This window comes from Schistocerca nitens, chromosome 1 (genome assembly GCF_023898315.1).
Source record: "Schistocerca nitens isolate TAMUIC-IGC-003100 chromosome 1, iqSchNite1.1, whole genome shotgun sequence".
Taxonomy (NCBI): Eukaryota; Metazoa; Arthropoda; class Insecta; order Orthoptera; family Acrididae; genus Schistocerca; species Schistocerca nitens.
Window position 1 is genome coordinate 949,403,407 of NC_064614.1, and position 21,678 is coordinate 949,425,084.

General features: G+C 44.9%; 1 protein-coding gene and 1 pseudogene across 2 annotated transcripts in view; one reads left to right on the forward strand and one right to left on the reverse strand.

The window, feature by feature from the left end:
- Positions 1 to 21,678, reverse strand: part of LOC126194536 (serine/arginine repetitive matrix protein 1) — a 368,411-nt gene that overhangs the window by 176,417 nt on the left and 170,316 nt on the right. The gene's annotated exons all lie outside the window — the stretch shown is intronic.
- Positions 6,610 to 6,727, forward strand: LOC126203040 (5S ribosomal RNA; annotated as a pseudogene).

Sequence of the window (21,678 nt, forward strand, 5' to 3'; positions counted from 1 at the left end):
CGTCGTAAGAGGTTTTGTGTCGTCTCATTACTACTATAGAGTCTGTTGCACCATGGGAAGCAAGGAGAGGATGTTGTTTAGTGGGCAGTATCCTCTTTCTATAACACAACTGCACGTTTGTATTAACAGAATTCTTTATTAACCAGAACAGAAAACTATCTTAAGCTAGTCCATGTTAGCCTCACTGCTGGTGAAATACAAGTCCCATTATGCAGTCTACTCTGGTCGCTATGTGCTGCCTGAGACAGAGACTCTGATTGCGCCTGCAACTGCAAGTGACTGGGCTGCGACTGATGACTCGACTCTGCCTGCGACTGACTGGGACCTCCGTTCTGTGGCGGCTATCTAAATATTGGCGGTCGAGAGGGCGTTGGCGGCTCGTTTCTTGCGAGTTTGTCTTTGGCCTCTCTCCTGATGGGCTCACTTGATCTGGCGCCTACTATCGATCTTCTCGCTGCCTCTTTGCCAACCGGAGTGCTGGCGACAGCTTAAGCCAGCACAATATGCATTATTCGATCATGTCGATCTTCTAAAGATGTGGTCTACTAACATGTGGTGTGGGATCTTTGGAGATGAAGTCGTCGATCCAAACTACTTTGCAGTACTCTGAGAGGTAGAGTCGTTGTCATCGAAAGTTTAGGTGCTCTCCTTGAAAATGTCAGTGCAGATATTGCAAGCTACACGTCGCAGCACGATGGTCACCCAGCTCGTCCTTAGTGTGATGATGATCAGTAACTGATCAACAGATCTGAAAGACGGTTATGATGCTGCTGTCATTAGTCTTGGCCATCACTGTCACCCTATTTAATGCCGGTAGATTTCTATTTCAAATGGTACCCAAAGAATCGTGTTTATGTCACCAAACCTGAAACTCCATATGACTTCAAACAACGCAATTTCTTGCTCCATGAGACTACCATCTTTATATACAGTTATGTACAATATGTTGCAACAACTCGTAAAACTTTGAACGTTTCTAGCTCCCTAACTAAAGTTGATAAACTCTTGATGTAAACTGATTTTTGCACAATTGGTTTAACTAAATTAGTTACACGTTACAAAAACAATGTTGCGTTAAAAATTATAAGCTCTCACGTAACCAAACTGTGCAGCATAATTAAAAGAGCGCTTCTTCGAAGAGCCGTAATTCTCTCCCATTGCGACGCGTAAGTTTAAAATTGGCTCAAATGTGCTTACGACCTTTCTGTGTAATGGTGCAAAAGCGTAGGGCCCTGCTACGCCACCCTCGGGCTCGGCGACGCTTCAAACAGCAAGGTGTCGACACGTACGAAAAAGGGCCACAGCTCAGAAGTTCATGTCACGTGTAAAGTGGGTTGATGACGTAACATTAGAACCAAATTTCACCACAACTCTGGTCACAGGTTCCGTGTACGTGTCCCAAGATGGTAAAGCCGTCACGCTCCCTCTTACCCACATTTCACTCCCTTTTTTGGAGGTCAAAACCGCGATGCTCAGCGCTGAAACCATGCGGTTCTCTTATGGGTGGCCGAGGAAAACATTTCACGCGCACCACCACTCACAACCGACATGTAAAGGCCTTAGGAGATGACATAAAGGGCGTAAAGGAAACCGCCCCTTCCATTGGGGTGTTGATTATCATACATCTCGTGGTCGAAAACGACAGTTCACAGTTCGATTACCAATAGAAAAATGCAACAGCTTAATTTCTCTGAAAGTGCAATGAGATGGTTTGAAAGCTACTTAAAAGACAGACAGCAATGTGTTGTCTGCGTAAATGAAAAATCTTCCTGGAAACATGTTTCCTCGGGAGTGCCACAAGGATCAGTCTTAGGACCACTTTTGTTTTCTTTATATGTCAACGATATTTCATCGGTTCTGTCCTCCTGTAAATATCATTTCTATGCCGACGACCTCCAGCTCTACCTAAGCGTCAGACCTGAAGATGTAAACACTGCAATCGCTCAGATGAATGATGATCTGTCTTCAGTAGTGACATGGGCGAAAAACCTGGGGCTTAAACTAAATGCAAAAAAGACGCAAGTAATCTTAATAGCCCATCAGAAATTAATAAGTTCAGATTTCCGCGAACGGCTACCTCCTATTCTGCTCGACGGTACTCCAATACCATATCAGAAAACAGTGAAGAACTTGGGTGTAACTTTGGATGAGCATCTCAACTGGGCGGAGAATACAGTCTCAGTGTGCCGAAAGACGTCTGCTTGTCTCTATGCTCTCAAAAAGTTTCGGAACATATTTCCACAGGACTTGAAACGCCAGCTCGTGCAAGCACTCGTTCTACCGAACCTCCACTATTGTGATGTGATTCAACAAGGCATGAGCAGTGAAAACAAAAGACGGCTAGAGCTAACCATGAATGCCTGTGTGCGTTACACCTGCAACATTCGCCGATACGATCATGTTAGTGCTTCATACTCCCAGCTAGGGTGGCTGCGGCCGGACAAATTGCGCGACTACCACACTCTATGTCTACTCCACCGACTCCTCGAGGCGCAAACACCCCAGTACCTTGCTTCAGAGATTAAAAACCTGTCATGTCATCATAATCGAAACACGAGGTCACTCTTATTTGGTATCCTAACTGTGCCCACTCACAAAACAAAAACTTTTGCAAACTCCTTCTCAGTTGCCGCTGTCCGCCTCTGGAACAAACTACCCCTTACCTTGCGCAAAATTCAATCTCCTGCTGCTTTTAAGAAGAAGTTGAAGCATTTCCTACTATCATCCTTATAAAGTTCTCCACAAAATTAACGTACAAGGACAATCCCCTCATCTGTCAAATAGCAAAGCTAGCGTCTCCTATGTTGCTCCTGAGATGCCTTCCTCTTCATCCATCTCTATTAGCCACGCAATATTCTTTTCCTTTATATTTCCTTAATTATGTTTCATCATGTCTCTATTCTTCTCCTCCCTTCACCATGAGTCTCCCTCATACTCCCTGCTGCCAGCACTCCTATCTCAAATCTGTCTGTTCAATAATGTCTAATTATAACAGTACTTGTGATCTAAGAATATAAACTCTATATGTATGTATTTTTCCAGGTGTACCTTTCAAATTGTTTATTTCACTTTTTGTACTAGATGTAGTTTAACATGCCTACTAAAACATATGAATGTAAAATAAGTAGAATGCCTGGTTAGATGTAAGAGAGGGCCTGATGGCCCTAATCTTGCCAGGTTAAATAAATCAATAAATAAATAAATAAATAAATAAAATAGGACGACGTTCTTGACAACCTTTGACACTGCTGACACCCTGCGGACGACTCAACACTTCTCTAAGGACATCGCGAGCCGCACGGGATTAGCCGAGCGGTCTAGGGCGCTGCAGTCATGGACTGGGCGGCTGGTCCCGGCGGAGGTTCGAATCCTCCCTCGGGCATGGGTGTGTGTGTTTGTCCTTAGGATAGTTTAGGTTATGTAGTGTGTAAGCTTAGGGATTGATGACCTTAGCAGTTAAGTCCCACAAGATTTCACACACATTTGAACAACATTTGACATCGCGAGCCAGCAACCCCACTGAACGCGACCACACCCCTTTGGAGTGCAGTGCGACATCAGGTTTTGCTCTAGTGTACAGGGTGAAGCCAGTAGATACCGTTAAAATACATTCGACGAAATTTGAACACGATTCAAAATTGAAAAGAGTGTTTATGTTTTTTCAGCCCTCCTGTGCCGTGCCCCGCTGTGGCGTTATCACTGAGGTACGCAGCATTGACACACGCGTGAATAAAATGGCAAAGGGTTGTTCTAAGACCCTCAGTTCGGCAGCACTCTCCGTGCCGCCCATCCGCCTTTGCTGAGCACTCTTAAAATGAACCTCAAAGGAGACAACCTACGATGAAGTCCTAGGACCTTGCAGATAAGCAACCATTTCGACACTCCTCCAATTCCAGATGGCCTACTACTAGGCGCAAGAGCAGCAGCTTAGCCTGCTTGCAGGCACCTAGAACTCTCGTTACGGGTTCTGTCTGTGCCGGTGGATTTTTAAAGTGCTCAACAAACGTGGGCAGGTGGAACTGGGGGTGTTTCAAAACTAGGTGGTTTTAGAGGGACCCTTTTCTGTTTTTTCCACGCATGCGTTAATGCTTCACCTCTTCTTAATCACGTCACAGGAAGGGCGAAACAGGAGGCCTGAAAAAGTATAAACATTCTTTGCTGCTTTGGTTCACCAGAGCAAAAATAGCTGTCGCACTGCACTCCAAAAGGGTACGTTCAGTTTAAATATGGCTGCAGCCACGATGTCCTTAGAGAAGGACTGAAGCGTCCAGGACGTGACAGCAGTATCAAAAATTGTCTAGAACGTCATCCTGTTGCTCATCGCTCTGTGAATTGTCATTTTCGACTGCGAAATGTGTAGGAATCAGCGCCACAACGGAAGGAGTGGTTTTATTGTAGCCCTTTATGCCACTACCTAAGGACTTTTCGCGTTGATTCTGCGTGGTGGTGTGTCTGGAATATTTTCCGCAACTACCCATAAGAAAATAGCGTGATTTCAGTGCTGGGTGTCGCGGTTCTGACCTCCATTGCAGAGGCGTCAAAAGAAGTGGTGAAGTGTGGGTAAGAGATGGTTGTGAAGATAGTCTGATCCTGTGACCCGTCCACGGTGCCGTTTGGCAGAATTATGACGAAATCTGGTGCCATTGTGACACAGCAAACCCACATTACACCTCATATGAACTTCTACGCACTGGCCTTTCGTCGCATATGGCGACACCCCGCTGTTTGAAGCGTTGCCGAACCATAGGGTGACGTCGCAGGGCTCCACGATTTTGCATCATTACAGAGGGAGGTAGGAGGCACCTATGAGCCAAACTTCAAACTTACGCGTCTCAATAGGAGACAGTTACCGGTTTTCGAAAAAGTGGTTCTTTAATTGTGTTGCGCAGTTTACGTAAATAATCTGTGTTCATAAATCCACAGAAATATAGTATTTCTTAGGTTCAACTATATGAATAAATATTACTTTCACTTATTACCTTACAAATTATTTGCACAGACAAACACTGTGTCGGAGATACGCTGTATATGTGCTGGACAAAATTGAATTGCACAATTTACCAAGTGCAACATTGAATAGGATTGCAACTAGGGAAGTAATGCAGAACTAGGTGATCTTTTTGTTGTGGATTGGCAAGACAGCCAACCCACTATGAGGAAGCCGAAAGGCACGCGTTTAAACTCACGCGGACTGGCGTGAGGTCTGGAACAGGACAAGGAATTGAGACTGGCAAAAAACGTACGTATCTTCTGGAATACTTAACTTTAATCCATAATTGGTGAACATCGCTCTTGACGGTACATGTTTTACAGCATCAATAGTAACTGGTAATGGCGCCTTGCTAGGTCGTAGCAAATGACGTAGCTGAAGGCTATGCTAACTATCGTCTCGGCAAATGAGAGCGTAATTTGTTAGTGAACCATCGCTAGCAAAGTCGGCTGTACAACTGGGGCGAGTGCTAGGAAGTCTCTCTAGACCTGCCGTGTGGCGGCGCTCGGTCTGCAATCACTGATAGTGGAGACACGCGGGTCCGACGTATACTAACGGACCGCGGCCGATTTAAAGGCTACCACCTAGCAAGTGTGATGTCTGGCGGTGACACCACACTTTTTATTCGTTTTAAAAATAAGTTTTATTTTGAAATTGTAAAATAAGTATTACAAGCGTAGACGAAGTAGTGTAACATATACTTTGCTGAAGTGATGTGTTGCACAAGCATTTTTACAACCGACGAATGATGATTGCCGCTATAAAAGATTTATTTCCGTGGTGCAATAGATAATCTATAGTTTGGATATATGTTTTATTTATGCTCATGTATCATGATATGGATGGACGCAGCGTATCTACAAGCTGGAATGACGATAAACATCGTACCACACTCGCGGTACCTGGTGGTCGGGCGGTTTATTCCGTATCGTCGGATCCTGCCTTGGAGATGCGAGGTGAGCCACAGAGAAAGAGCTGTCGTGACAATGTCTTTGACGTAACAGAGACAAGAGTAAACTTACTGTATAGACACTTCCGATTGGAATCCGTTAATTAAGACAGACTGTTTTTGGTTTTTATCCTTATCAATGTTTTTTTCGCTGTTCTAGATAATATAACAACTTTGAAACACACAGTTATTGTAGACAGGACGCTGTTAATGAGAAACTACAAATTTATTTCGACAGTTGGATGGTGGACTTGTACTCCTAACTTCCAGCAGTGACTGCAGCACTTCGACAAACGAAGTTCGATCACAAGAGGTTAGCAAGTGCGGTGAAATAGTAAACCGAGCAAGCTTGAATAATAGGAAGTCTTAGCACCCCGATCAGACTTTACTAAGCCACTCGATATCACGGTACAGAACCATCGAACCGTTGCAACGAGCAAAATGAAGACGACAACGATGAATACGTTGTCTCATTCTCCCAATTGCGGAAATCCAAGAAATGTTGCGAGTATTAGGCGATGTAGACAGAGTGGCATATGGAGGTTTGGATCGATCCGGGGAGTGTCCACGGATAGCCGACATAGTTAAGGTGACCGCTCACGGTACGCGGTAAATCCGGGTTCGAGTCCTTTAAGGAACCAATTTTCATGTGTCAATAATACAGCTGATGGGCAACGGCCTTGCCACAGTGGATACACCGGTTCCCGCCAGATCACCGAAGTTAAGCGCTGTCGGGAGTGGCCGGCACTTGGATGGGTGACCATCCGGGCTGCCATGCGCTGTTGCCATTTTTCGGTGTGCACTCAGCCTCGTGATGCCAATTGAGGAGCTACTCGACCGAATAGTAGCGGCTCCGGTCCAAGAAAACCATCGTAACGACCGGGAGAGCGGTGTGCTGACCACACGCCCCTCCTATCCGCATCCTTATCTGAGGATGACACGGTGGTCGGATGGGCCACTTGTGGCCTGAAGACGGAGTGCTTTAATACAGCTGATATTAAAGAATTCGCTATCAGCGAATATATTATGTAATAAATTTTATGCTTTGTGAGATATATATAGCCCTTTATGATGTTGAGATATTTAATATACACTGACGGAAAGAAATTACAACACAAAAAAATAGTTAATGCAGAGAAATAAAATTTCAGCACTACATTTGTCCAGGTAACATATGTAAGTGATAAACACTGCAAGATCACAGGTTAATGTAAGCGCGAGATAAGCTATCGTAAATTGAAATGCTGGTACGTCAAAGCCGGTGTAACCGCCAGAGTGTTGAATGCAAGCATGCAAACGTGCATGCATTCTGTTGTACAGGTGCCGGATGACAATTTATGGGATGAAGTTCGATGATTGTTGTTCTTGGTCGGTCTGTAGAAGGACAGTTAATGCTGTTTGTGCATGGCGCTGAAGTTGTCGTTCGATGATGTCCCATGAGCGCTCGGTTGGTGATTGAGGTGTAGAGCATGTTGGGTTACAACAGTGGTGTGTGGGGGGCGTCACCCTGGAATGCTTTTCGTGAATGGCAGCACAGGAAGCTGAATCACCAGACTGAGGTACAAATTTGAAGTCAAGGTGCATGGAATAGCCACGAGAGTGCCCCTGCTGTCATACGAAATCTCACTCCAGACAATAAGTGCAGGTGAAGGTCCACTGTGTCTGCCAAGCAGACAGGTTGGATGCAGGCCCTCAACTGGTTCTCCTTCTAACCAACACGTGGCCAGCACTGCAGAAATACTTGGCAGGAATTTAGCTGCCCTTCAGTGAGCTCTCGTTTGACACCAGTGGGTCCCGCGGTTTGAGGCGCCGTGTCACTGATCACGCGGCGCCTCCCGCCGGAGGTTCGAGTCCTCCCTCGGGCATGGGTGTGTGCGTTGTTTTTAGCATAAGTTAGTTTAAGTAGTGTGAAAGTCTAGGGACCGATAACCTCAGCAGTTTGGTCCCTTAGGAATTCACACACATTTCAATATTTGACGCCAATGAAATCGCAAATATCGGTGGTATGGTGTCAGTGGAATGCACGTTACAGCTGTCTGGCTTGGAGCTGTCCTTGTAGCAACCGATTAGTAACAGTTCATGGTGTCACTGCTCAAATTGCTACTGCAGATGACGTAAGATGTGACAGAGCCTTACGCCGAACACGATGATGTCCCCTCTAAGTAGTGTCACGTGGCCGTCTGGAGTCTGGTCTTATTGCGACCATACAGTATCGTGTCCACCGCTGCCAGCAGTCTTGGTCAGTGGCTACATTCCTGCCAAATCTTTCTGCAGTATCGCAGACGGAACACCCAGCTTCTGCTAGCCCTATTACACGATGTCGGTCAAACACAGCGAGGTGCTGATAATGGCGTCTTAGTCGCATTCTTGACTAACATCACCTCACCACGTCCAGTCTCACAGGCAAGCAACGCTCACGAGCGTTGCAGCGTGTATTCAAAGCAAACCTGATTTCCATCATCGTATGAACAAAAACGCGCGTACAGACTTTAGTTTATGTCGCACATCTCGTTCTTCGTGTTTCGATTTTTTTCTGTCAGTGTAGTAAACAAACGGATCCATACTTTCATCTCACGGTTCCTAGTGTAAGTAGGCTGTTTAGGTTTTTATGTTGGTAACGCCACGTAGCGCTCTGTATGAAACACACTGACTGTGCTGTGTGCAGTCTGTGGCTGGTTGGCATTGTTGGAATATTCGCTATTGTAGTGTTGGGCAGTTGGATGTGAACAGCGCGTAGCGTTGTGCAGTTGGAGGTGGGCCGCCAGCATTGGTGGATGGGGGGAGAGAGACGGCAGAGTTTTGACAGCGGACAATCTGGACGTGTGTCCGTCAGAAAAAGGAAATTTGTAAGACCAGATGTCATGAACTATTAAGGTAAATACATTGTTTGTTCTCCATCAAAATCTTTCATTTGCTAACTATGCCTATCAGTAGTTAGTGCCTTCAGTAGTTAGAATCTTTTATTTAGCTGGCAGTATTGGCGCTCGCTGTATTGAAGTAGTTTGAGTAACGAAGATTTTTGTGAGGTAAGTGATTCATGAAAAGTATAGGTTATTGTTAAAATCAGGCTGCGTTGCGCTAAAAAAAATATTGTGTCAGTTTAGTGTTGATCAGAATAAATAAAGAGAGAAATGTCTGCCGCGCGGGATTAGTCGAGTGGTCTAGGCGCTGCAGTCATGCACTGTGCGGCTGGTCCCGGCGGAGGTTCGAGTCTTCCCTCGGGCATCGGTGTGTGTGTTTATCCTTAGGATAGTTTAGGTTAAGTAGTGTGTAAGCTTAGGTACTGACGACCCTAGCAGTTAGGTCCCATAAGATTTCACACACATTTGAACATTTTGAGAGAAATGTCTGAGTACGTTCAGTTTTGCTCAGCAGTTTGAAAATCAAATTACGTAGAAGTTTTCCAGCACTGTCACTTATAAATTTTTCTAAGGAGATGTTTCACTAGTACATCTGCTGTTGTAAAGGACGTATTTGTCCAAAAATGTGTTAGACGCCACATCCTGAGCTAGACCATCACTCTGTAATCCTTTGGTCACTCAATACACCTTGAAAAGACACTATTCGAACATGAATCGTGCACATAAGACTGGAGGAAGGTACGAGATTGGCGTCCCGCCGGTATCAAGGTCACTGGCGCATTGACCCAGACCAGCAAGCAAAGGAGAAGAAATGGGCTGTTACCTATGTGTGCTACTGCTAAATACTGCATATCATTCCTCATTCTTTGAATGCTGTAATTTATGATTGCAATTATCTGTCACCTTATTTATGTCATTTCATTGTAAGCTAGCCATTTTTTGTTACTGTTTTTGTGGAATAATTAAAAAATTCAGGGAAGTACACGCCTACCTTACTTGAGTGGAGCACCACTTCTGTATGTGCGGGGGGGCAGGCCGGTTGTGTGCAGGTTACGGAGTACGGGGTGCGGCGGCTATCCATTCACGCCTCGGCTGGCGTCCTATTTCTGCGCGACGGCGTTTCGACGTGCGCCACGTCACCTCCTCAAGGAGCGGCTTACCCCGTTCGTTTTCAGCACACGACTACAAAAATACGGCGGCTGACCCGACTCTGTTACGGCAGCGCTCCTTCGCAGAGAGGGGGATGAATCACGGGGCAAGGTGCCTCAGCCGTGGGAGTGTCTGGCTTGTCAGACCATTCACACGGCCGGACCAAACAGTTCTGTGCAGAGACCTCTGAAAGCGGGCTGTGGAGGTACAGGGTTCATACAAAATACAGTTCGGGGACTGCTGTGTAGAGTATTTATATTGCATCTCAGAGCTCATTAATCTCCAGTTTCCACTGCTTAATGATCTTTGTTTAACAATGAGCTACGTATGATTCGGTAGGAGAGGAAAAAATTAGCACGTTCATTCAAAACCCAGTTACTTTGCCTCGGTACTACTACTCCCTCGCGCTGTCATTTACAAAAATGGCTCTGAGCACTATGGGACTTAACTTCTAAGGTCATCAGTCCCCTAGAACTTAGAACTACTTAAACCTAACTAACCTAACGACATCACAAACATCCATGACCGAGGCAGGATTCGAACCTGCGACCGTAGCGGTAGCGCGGTTCCAGACGGTAGCGCCTAGAACCGGTCGGCCACTCCGGCCGGCTATCATTTACAGTACAGCCTACAATGTACAAACCTTTCTATCCATTATAATTACTTCACTACTCGTAGAAAAAAGATCTGAAATTTTACTGCAAGGTGCGTTTAAGTCGCTAACCTCTTCATCTCAGAGTAGCACTTGCAACCTACGTCCTCAATTATTTGCTTGACGTATTCCAATCTCTGTCTTCCTCTACAGTTTTTGCCCTCTACAGCTCCCTCTAGTACCATGGAAGTCATTCCCTCATGTCTTAGCAGATGTCCTATCATCCTGTCCCTTCTCCTTATCAGTGTTTTTCACATATTCCTTTCCTCTCCGATTCTGCGTAGAACCTCCTCATTCCTTACCTTATCAGTCCACCTAATTTTCACCATTCGTCTATAGCACCACATCTCAAATGCTTCGATTCTCTTCTGTTCCGGTTTTCCCACAGTCCATGTTTCACTACCATACAATGCTGTACTCCAGACGTACATCCTCAGAAATTTCTTCCTCAAATTAAGGCCGGTATTTGATATTAGTAGACTTCTCTTGGCCAGAAATGCCTTTTTTGCCATAGCGAGTCTGCTTTTGATGTCCTCCTTGCTCCGTCCGTCATTGGTTATTTTAGTGCCTAGGTAGCAGAATTCCTTAACTTCATTGACTTCGTGATCATCAATCCTGATGTTAAGTTTCTCGCTGTTCTCATTTCTACTACTTCTCATTACCTTCGTCTTTCTCCGATTTACTCTCAAACCATACTCTGTACTCATTAGACTGTTCATTCCGTTCAGCAGATCATTTAATTCTTCTTCACTTTCACTCAGGATAGCAATGTCATCAGCGAATCGTATCATTGATATCCTTTCACCTTGTATTTTAATTCCACTCCTGAACCTTTCTTTTATTTCCATCATTGCTTCCTCGATGTACAGATTGAAGAGCAGGGGCGAAAGGCTACAGCCTTGTCTTACACCCTCCTTAATACGAGCACTTCGTTCTTGATCGTCCGCTCTTATTATTCCCTCTTGGTTGTTGTACATATTGTATATGACCCGTCTCTCCCTATAGCTTACCCCTACTTATTTCAGAATCTCGAACAGCTTGCACCATTTTATATTGTCGAACGCTTTTTCCAGGTCGACAAATCCTATGAAAGTGTCTTGATTTTTCTTTAGCCTTGCTTCCATTATTAGCCGTAACGTCATAATTGCCTCTCTCGTCCCTTTACTTTTCCTAAAGCCAAACTGATCGTCACCTAGCGCATTCTCAATTTTCTTTTCCATTCTTCTGTATATTATTCTTGTAAGCAGCTTCGATGCATGAGCTGTTAAGCTGATTGTGCGATAATTCTCGCACTTGTCAGCCCTTACCGTCTTCGGAATTGTGTGGATGATGCTTTTCCGAAAGTCATTTGGTATATCGCCAGACTCATATATTCTACACACCAACGTGAATAGTTTTGTTGCCACTTCCCCCAATGATTTTAGAAATTCTGATGGAATGTTATCTATCCCTTCTGCCTTATTTGACCGTAAGTCCTCCAAAGCTCTTTTAAATTCCGATTCTAATACTGGATCCCCTATCTCTTCTAAATCGACTCCTGTTTCTTCTTCTATCACATCAGACAAATCTTCACCCTCATAGAGGCTTTCAATGTATTCTTTCCACCTATCTGCTCTCTCCTCTGCATTTAACAGTGGAATTCACGTTGCACTCTTAATGTTACCACCGTTGCTTTTAATGTCACCAAAGGTTGTTTTGACTTTTCTGTATGCTGCGTCTGTCCTTCCGACAATCATATCTTTTTCGATTTCTTCACATTTTTCCTCCAGCCATTTCGTCTTAGCTTCCCTGCACTTCCTATTTCTTTCATTCCTCAGCGACTTGTATTTCTGTATTCCTGATTTTCCCGGAACATGTTTGTACTTCCTCCTTTCATCAATCAACTGAAGTATTTCTTCTGTTACCCATGGTTTCTTCGCAGCTACCTTCTTTGTACCTATGTTTTCCTTCCCAACTTCTGTGATGGCCCTTTTTAGAGATGTCCATTCCTCTTCAACTGTACTGCCTACTGCGCTATTCCTTATAGCTGTATCTATAGCGTTAGAGAACTTCAAACGTATCTCGTCATTCCTTAGTACTTCCGTATCCCACTTCTTTGCGTATTGATTCTTCCTGACTAATGTCTTGAACTTCAGCCTACTCTTCATCACTACTATATTGTGATCTGAGTCTATATATGCTCCTGGGTACGCTTTACAATCCAGTATCTGATTTCGGAATCTCTGTCTGACCATGATGTAATCTAATTGAAATCGTCCCGTATCTCCCGGCCTTTTCCAAGTATACCTCCTCCTCTTGTGATTCTTGAACAGGGTATTTGCTATTACTAGCTGAAACTTGTTACAGAAAATTAGTCTTTCTCCTCTTTCATTCCTTGTCCCAAGCCCATATTCTCCCGTAACCTTTTCTTCTACTCCTTCCCCTACAACTGCATTCCAGTCGCCCATGACTATTAGATTTTCGTCCCCCTTTACATACTGCATTACCCTTTCAATATCCTCATACACTTTCTCTATCTGTTCATCTTCAGCTTGCGACGTCGGCATGTATACCTGAACTATCGTTGTCGGTGTTGGTCTGCTGTCGATTCTGATTAGAACAACCCGGTCACTGAACTGTTCACAGTAACACACCCTCTGCCCTACCTTCCTATTCATAACGAATCCTACACCTGTTATACCATTTTCTGCTGCTGTTGATATTACCCGATACTCATCTGACCAGAAATCCTTGTCTTCCTTCCACTTCACTTCACTGACCCCTACTATATCTAGATTGAGCCTTTGCATTTCCCTTTTCAGATTTTCTAGTTTCCCTACCACGAAGAACGTTATCCTTTCGTTGATTATTCAATCTGTTTCTCATGGTAACCTCCCCCTTGGCAGTCCCCTCCCGGAGATCCGAATGGGGGACTATTCCGGAATCTTTTGCCAATTGACAGATCATCGTGACATTATTGTAATACGTTTCTCCAAATAATTTTAAGTAATTAAATAATCATGCGAAATTTTTAATAGGGGAAGTAATTAAATTTAAGCTTTATGTTCAAGGACATCAAAAGTTCCTCAAATTACACATACATCGTAAATCTAGATTTGCGGTTTTTTTTCTATGTAATTTCACATAGTTCATTTTCCAGTAGCATTGGGCGCACATCATTTGCGCTGGAGAAAACACAGTGAAAGAATCGAAACAATTCTGCTATGAATAAAGAAAGATTACTTAAGACGGCCGAAGTTTGGAAGACGTGATTAAATTGACGCACACGAAACGACTTTTACGTATGAGATGTGCCATGTTATCCGTAGAGAACTGAAGAGGAATTTGTTCATGAACATCTTTGTATAAGTTGCATAAGGTGTATTCAAACGAAAATCGAACACCCGCTACAACGGGACCATGGAATGGTTACATTTAACAGCAATCATCACACGTGTTAAGATATTTATCTTACTGGGAGACGAGATGCTCAATTCCTGTTTCATAGAACGCGGTCGGTCGTCTACGAATCCATAACCGCACCCAATCGTGCACTTACTTTTCCGACTGAAACTGGCGTCCACGCAGGTCTTTCTTCAAGCCGTCAAAGACGCGAAAATCACACGGTGAAAGATCCGGGCCGTACGGAGGATGTTGCAGTATTTCACAACCAAATCGCTGAAGCGTAACCTTCGTCCGATTGGCCATATGGTAGGGGTGGGGTGGGGGGTGGGGGGGAGGTCATTAATGTGCAACAGGATGAGGCTGTCCGACAGCATTCCGACAGCCCGAGGGTAACAGGCAAAGCCAACAGTGGAAACGTACCACAACTCAGTGGAAACATACCACAACTGCGCCGCCACAGAAATCCAAAGGCCGGCCGTTGTGGCCGAGAGGTTGTAGGCGCTTCAGTCCGGAACCGCGCGACTGCTACGGTCGCAGGTTCGAATCCTGCCTCGGGCATGGATGTGTGTGACGTCCTTAGGTTAGTTAGGTTTAAGTAGTTCTAAGTCTAGGGAACTGATGACCTCAGATGTTAAGTCCCATACTGGTCAGAGCCATTTGAACCAAGAAATCCAAAGCTGTTCATTAGAGCGGCCCTCTCGAGCGTGGAACCACAATCGGTGCATAGAGCTAAAAGACACTCTGCACAACTATGAAGCGCCATAAAATCAAAACGCCCAGGAATGCTGTCCGACGGAATCATCCTGTTGCACGATAACGACCACCCCGACACTGCCAAGCGGACGAAGGCTACGCTTCAGCGATTTGGTTGCGAAACACCGCAGCATCTTCCGTATGTGCTGGATCTTCCACCGTTTGATTTTCAAATCTCTGACGACCCCAAGAAAGATATGCGTGGACGTCGGTTTCAGTCGGACGAGGAAGTGCAAGAGTGGGTGCGGTTGTGGATTCGTCAGCAGCCGATCGTGTTCTACCAAACAGGAGTTGATCGCCTCGTCTCCCAATGGGATAACTGTTTTAACATGTGTGGTGATTACTTTTTAGTGTAACCATCCCATGGTCCCGCTGTGGTGGGTGTTCGGCTTTCATTTGACTGCCTCTCATAATTCGCAAACCAAAGCACCTTAAATCCCAGAGAATAGTGCGTACGACTATCAGCCACTATATACACAACTGTTTGCGCATATCGACAGAAGAAAAAATTACTATATGCCTCCATTCGCACCTTATTACCTCTTACCTTATGCTCATGTTCCCTATGTGAGGTAATTCTCAGTTTTCCTAACACTATTTCGTAATAATAAAATCGCTTTGTATATATATAGTATGGGACTTAACTGCTAAGGTCATCAATCCCTAAGCTTACACACTACTTAACCTAAATTATCCTATGGACAAACACACACACACCCATGCCCGAGGGAGGACTCGAACCTCCGCCGGGACCAGCCGCACAGTCCTTGACTGCAGCGCCTAGACCGCTCGGCTAATCCCGCGCGGCATAATTTTTTTTTCCCATGACCATTTTGATTTCCTTTTTCATCTCTGTTATATTTGCATATGAATTATACCGCTGTGTTAGGGACGTAGTAACTCGTGCATGAATTCTTATTTTTCTCCTTCCTTCATCTTCCGAACTACTGAGTTCAGAACTACAACCTGTTTCATATATCTGCCCCTTGAAATGTAAACGATTTTACAGCATCCAAAAGCTTACCACCAAAATTTGAGTCTTTAATCCTTTAACCTGCTAGTGAGAATCTTTTATTACAACTACTTCATTCTCTTCCGTAGGACTGCCTGGTCTTACAGCTTACAACTTGAGAGAATGAGCTCGTTAGCTTGCAATGGCTACAACAAAAATACCAAAATCCTCCATCGAATTAGTGAGCTCTCACTCTACAATGATGACTCGGAAGTTGATGAACCGCGAAAGAGCAAATACGGTGTTACATGAATACCACATGACGATTCTCAGCAACGTAAAACACCGGAAAAAACCGCGCTCTAAGAAATGTTAGACTACATGTCGCTTTATGTAGGTGTAATATGCAACCAGTCGAATTTCATTCGATTTATGATAATTGTACCATTAACTAGTTTTCGAGCCACTCCAGGCTCATCCCATCTGTTGGGGGTGTTGAAGGAACGTCGTTATTTTGGACCAAGTGCCTCTAGACGCCAGGGTCATGGTGCTGACGAAAATAACGGAAATTTAGCTGACGAAATGTTTAAGAAACGATCATTATATTTTACATAAACGCGTAATATAGACCGAAATAGTTATATGTAGATAATAGTCATGTAGTAAATATCTCACTCTTCGTTTATCTATAACTTTTTTGATCACATTACACGTATATTCAATTACTATGGTTATAAATACTTTACTCATTAATTTAATGTATCTCATGACAAAGATCGCGATGTGGCAAAATGTGATATCTGGCATGTTCATACTCTTTGTTCAAACAGTTAGTGTTTCCAGAATGAGATTTTCACTCTGCAGCGGAGTGTGCGCTGATATGAAACTTCCTGGCAGATTAAAACTGTGTGCCCGACCGAGACTCGAACTCGGGACCTTTGCCTTTCGCGGGCAAGTGCTCTACCATCTGAGCACACAGTTTTAATCTGCCAGGAAGTTTCATATCAGCGCACACTCCGCTGCAGAGTGAAAATCTCATTCTGGAAACATCCCCCAGGCTGTGGCTAAGCCATGTCTCCGCAGTATCCTTTCTTTCAGGAGTGCTAGTTCTGCAAGGTTCGCAGGAGAGCTTCTGTAAAGTTTGGAAGGTAGGAGACGAGATACTGGCAGAACTGAAGCTGTGAGGACCGGGTGTGAGTCGTGCTTCGGTAGCTCAGATGGTAGAGCACTTGCCCGCGAAAGGCAAAGTTCCCGAGTTCGAGTCTCGGTCGGGCACACAGTTTTAATCTGCCAGGAAGTTTCAGTTAGTGTTTGTTTACCACTAAACCAAATGCACATAAATACAGTATGTGTGTGTGTGTGTGTGTGTGTAAGCTGGCAAAATGTACGTTACAGAAATGAATTGGTCGTGAGTACCACGGAATAGTCCAACGTAAGTAAAACTTTGTGTTCTGCCTTACGGTAGGTCTTGTCATGGGGGAAGCCTCGTCAGAGAGGTCCACCGCATGAGCGTCTAGGGAAGTGATTCCAGTGGTGGTTTCCCGTTGCCTCCCACTGATAATGATAATGAGGACAACACAACGCCCAGTCCCTGAGCGGAGGAAATCTCCGACCCAGCCGGGAATCGAACCCGGTCCCCTTAGCGTGACAGACCGACGCGCTGACTACTTTTTTTTTGTTGCATTTTTGTTCGTTGTTGATCGTTGGGTTTGGTCGTTGCGGACGTCACAAGACATCCGTTAAAGTTCGTTTGCTGATCCTTCCACTCAGTTTTTTATTACAGAGGTCAACCAGCTCTCTGACCGAACACGCTGTGCTACCGTGCCGGCTACCACTCAGCTGTCGGGGCGGACCCAACGTAAGTCTCCCAACACGTAATGATCTTTTCGTTCCGTAAACATTATGTTGACTGAATTTCTGTTATTTCTGCCAGCATCACAACCAATCTTGTAATACTTCCATCTATTTACGAGCCAGCAGTGGCTCCCAAAATAGTTAGGGGTACAAATTCAAATTCAAAAAACGACTGGTTGCATATTATACATACATATGTATGTTCTGAACAACTGGTACAGTTCGTTTTTCACAACGTATATAATGAATAGACTACTGTTTACATAAACTACTGGCCAGTAAAATTGCTACACCACGAAGATGACGTGCTACAGACGCGAAATTTAACCGACAGGAAGAAGATGCTGTGATATGCAAACGATTAGCTTATCAGAGCATTCACACAAGGTTGGCGCCGGTGGCGACACCTACAACGTGCTGACATGAGGAAAGTTTCCAACCGATTTCTCATACACAAACAGCAGTTGACCGGCGTTGCCTGGTGAAACGTTGTTGTCATGCCTGGTGTAAGGAGCAGAATGCGTACTATCACGTTTCCGAGTTTGATAAAAGATTGGATTGTAGCCTATCGCGATTGCAGTTTATCGTATCGCAACATTGCTGCTCGCGTTGGTCGAGATCCAATGACTGTTAGCAGAATATGGAATCGGTGTGTTCAGGAGGGTAATACGGAACGCCGTGCTGGATTCCAACGGCCTCGTATCACTAGTAGTCGAGATGACAGACATCTTATCCGCATGGTTGTAACGGATCGTGCAGCCACGTCTCGAACCCTGAGTCAGCAGATGGGGACGTTTGCAAGACAACAACCATCTGCACGAACAGTTCGACGAAGTTTGCAGCAGTATGGACTATCAGCTCGGAGACCATGGCTGCGGTTACCGTTGACGCAGCATCACAAACAGGAGCGCCTGCGATGCTGTACTCAACGGGAACCTGGGCGCACGGATGGCAAAACGTCATTTTTTCGGATGAATCCAGGTTCTGTTTACAGCATCATGATGGTGGCATCCGTGTTTGGCGACATCGCGGTGAACGCACATTGGAAGCGTGTATTCGTCATCGTCACACTGGCGTATCACCCGGCGTGATGGTATGGGGTGCCACTGGTTACAAGTCTCGGTCACCTCTTGTTCGCATTGAGGGCACTTTGAACAGTGGACGTTACATTTCAGATGTGTTACGACCCGTGGCTCTACCCTTCATTCGATCCCTGCGAATCCCTACATTTCAGCAGGATAATGCACGACCGCATGTTGCAGGTCCTGTACGGGCCTTTCTGGATACAGAAAATGTTCGACTGCTGCCCTGGCCAGCACATTCTCCAGATCTCCCACCAACTGAAAACGTCTGGTCAATGGTGGCCGAGCAACTGGCTCGTCACAATACGCCAGTCACTACTCTCGATGACCTGTGGTATCGTGTTGAAGCTGCATGGGCAGCTGTACCTGTACACGCCATCCAAGCTCTGACTCAATGGCCAGGCGTATCAAGGCCGTTATTACGGCCAGAGGAGGCTGTTGTGGGTACAGATTTCTCAGGATCTATGCACCCAAATTGCGTGAAAATGTAGTTACATGTCAGTTCTAGTATAATATATTTGTCCAATCAATACTCATTTATCATTTACATTTCTGCTTGGTGTAGCAATTTTAATGGCCAGTAGTGTACATACATATGTTTGTTCCGAACTACTGGTATAGTTCGTTTTTCACAACAGATGTAATGAATGTTAGACTACTGTTTACATACCTCCACTTATGTCCTCCGATTAGTTACAAGACACCGAAGTGATTTTATTCCCGGTCATTAGTGATTGAAGTATGTATGCCACAGTCACCTGAATGCCTCAAAGCACACAGTGTTGTTATAGTTAACAACGAGTCATATGCATGGCAAAGAACTAAGAAAAAGTAGATTTTTTTCCACTGATCTCATCGTTCTCTCTGTCTCTCTCTCTCTCTATGTGGGTGTGTGTGCGTGTGTGTGTGTGTGTGTGTGTGTGTGTGTGTGTGTGTGTGTGTGTGTTCCCCGGACCTGTATGCTTCTGCGTCATAAGGAGTAAATTAGCGCGACGATTTTTCACTGATGCATTACAGCCAACACGAACCCCAAGACAAGAACTGAAGTGCGGCCATACGCACTCCGCCCACACACAGAGCCCCGCAAGACTCGGTGTTTCCGCAACAGCCCCGCTCAGTGCTGGCGTTAACGAGGGGACGGCCTGCAGGAGCGGGGCAAGTGACTTCCAGGGTCAGCACTTAATTGTTGCGATAGTCCGTCGGTCGCCTTTTGGAGTCTCTCCTTCTGCGCTTCATCTATTGGTCTGAATTAAGTGTAATTGGCTAACTTAAGCAATCCCACAGCCCGCTATATATAGCGACCGGTCTGTGCTTCCCTCAGGAGCGGTCCCTTGCGTATCCTTTGCTCTTCGCCAGCGTAAGCTTCTGGGTTTGAGAGCCTGCTTTCTTCGTCCGGGTAAACCAGACTATATGTGTTTGAAATCTCAGCACTTTAAGCAATGGCAACGAAGTCATCGTCAAAAATAATTTGGCCGTGTCTGGGTGCCGCAGCCGTAAGAGTTTCCAGAAGGATCAAAGAGCAGGAAAAGCTAGAAGTTTTTATGTCGTAAAGACAGTCACGACCACTGTGTCAATAATAATTCTTATTTCAGATATAACAGGTTTCGGCTTCGAAACAATCCGTTTTAAGATCTTTTCTTGTTAAAGTTTAGTAAAATGTCGCCAGTCAGGCAAATTATACTATTTATTTATAAAATAATTAATTTCGAAACTTTATCTCTTATTCTCGAACATCACAGAGAGCACGTGCTGTGAGCCGGTAATGAGACATAATTACTATAACTGTAGTATCGTTCAGATATCGCGATGCTTCACCAAAGTCGGCAACGCATGTTCATTCCACGGACGTTAGCGAGGGCTCGCTGCAATCCACAACGACGTGTGGGAGTCTCTCTTGAAGACACCCCCCCCACACACACACACTCGCCACAGCAGCGCCCTCTTGCTGAGCTCAATATAGCGTCGAGCTTTCCACCCAGTTCGTGACCTCATCTGATGGAGTCAATAAAGGCTGTACCTCAAGAGAAAAACTTGTTAATTAGTGCATGAAATGATGCTTTGCTAGTCAAGGGCAGTTGTAAATTATCCAGTATTCCTGTGGCAAATAAGGGCGTCAAAGTAAAGTAAATCTTTTATTCATCGATGTAATAAAGTGAACCAATATTTCATGAGTTCTAGTTCCCATGTGCCACCTCAACGAGCAACCAAACAACCCACAATTATGGCCGGAGGATTATAGTTTCGTACGCTCATAACAATAATCGTCTCAGGACAATGTGTGAAGAACGTAAACATCAGAGTGAGCAATGATAATTCGTGCAGTTCAGCAGCCAAGTGGTCGAAGGAGGGCCCCTAATATCTGAAAAGACTTTTGCGATGCCAGTCTGCTAAAGAACAACGTTTCGCTCACTAGAGAAGGGTGACTGTTCTCATGTGGCTCTGTTGCTTACCGGATGCACCGCGTGAGTGTCGTCTTTTACATGTATCACATGAAAAATGTGCTTCTTCGCAACTAATATACGCAGATTCGTGCCTATACTAACCGGAAACTAACATTTATTCGTAACTAGCTGTAGCTTTAATTACAACATTTAGAACACGCCTGTGGTAGTCTTTTCGCGAGCCCACAGTCCTTAACGACGGGAATTCATTTTCCATCAACATTTCTAAAAAGACAGTTCCATTTTCCATCTCGCCTCTTCTACAATTTCACTCACTTTCTTCACACAATCACCTGATTTCGGCTGTTTGCCATTTTCCAATTGGTACTCGTATTCTCGTAATGTTTCACCGTCACCATTTGTAGGTGTGCACAAATATGCATCTGTCATTTAGATATATAACTGCTGTACTCGTCAACAATTTCAAAAAACACTATTGCCGTAGAGGTATGCGTAAGTAAACATACACTCCTGGAAATGGAAAAAAGAACACATTGACACCGGTGTGTCAGACCCACCATACTTGCTCCGGACACTGCGAGAGGGCTGTACAAGCAATGATCACACACACGGCACAGCGGACACACCAGGAACCGCGGTGTTGGCCATCG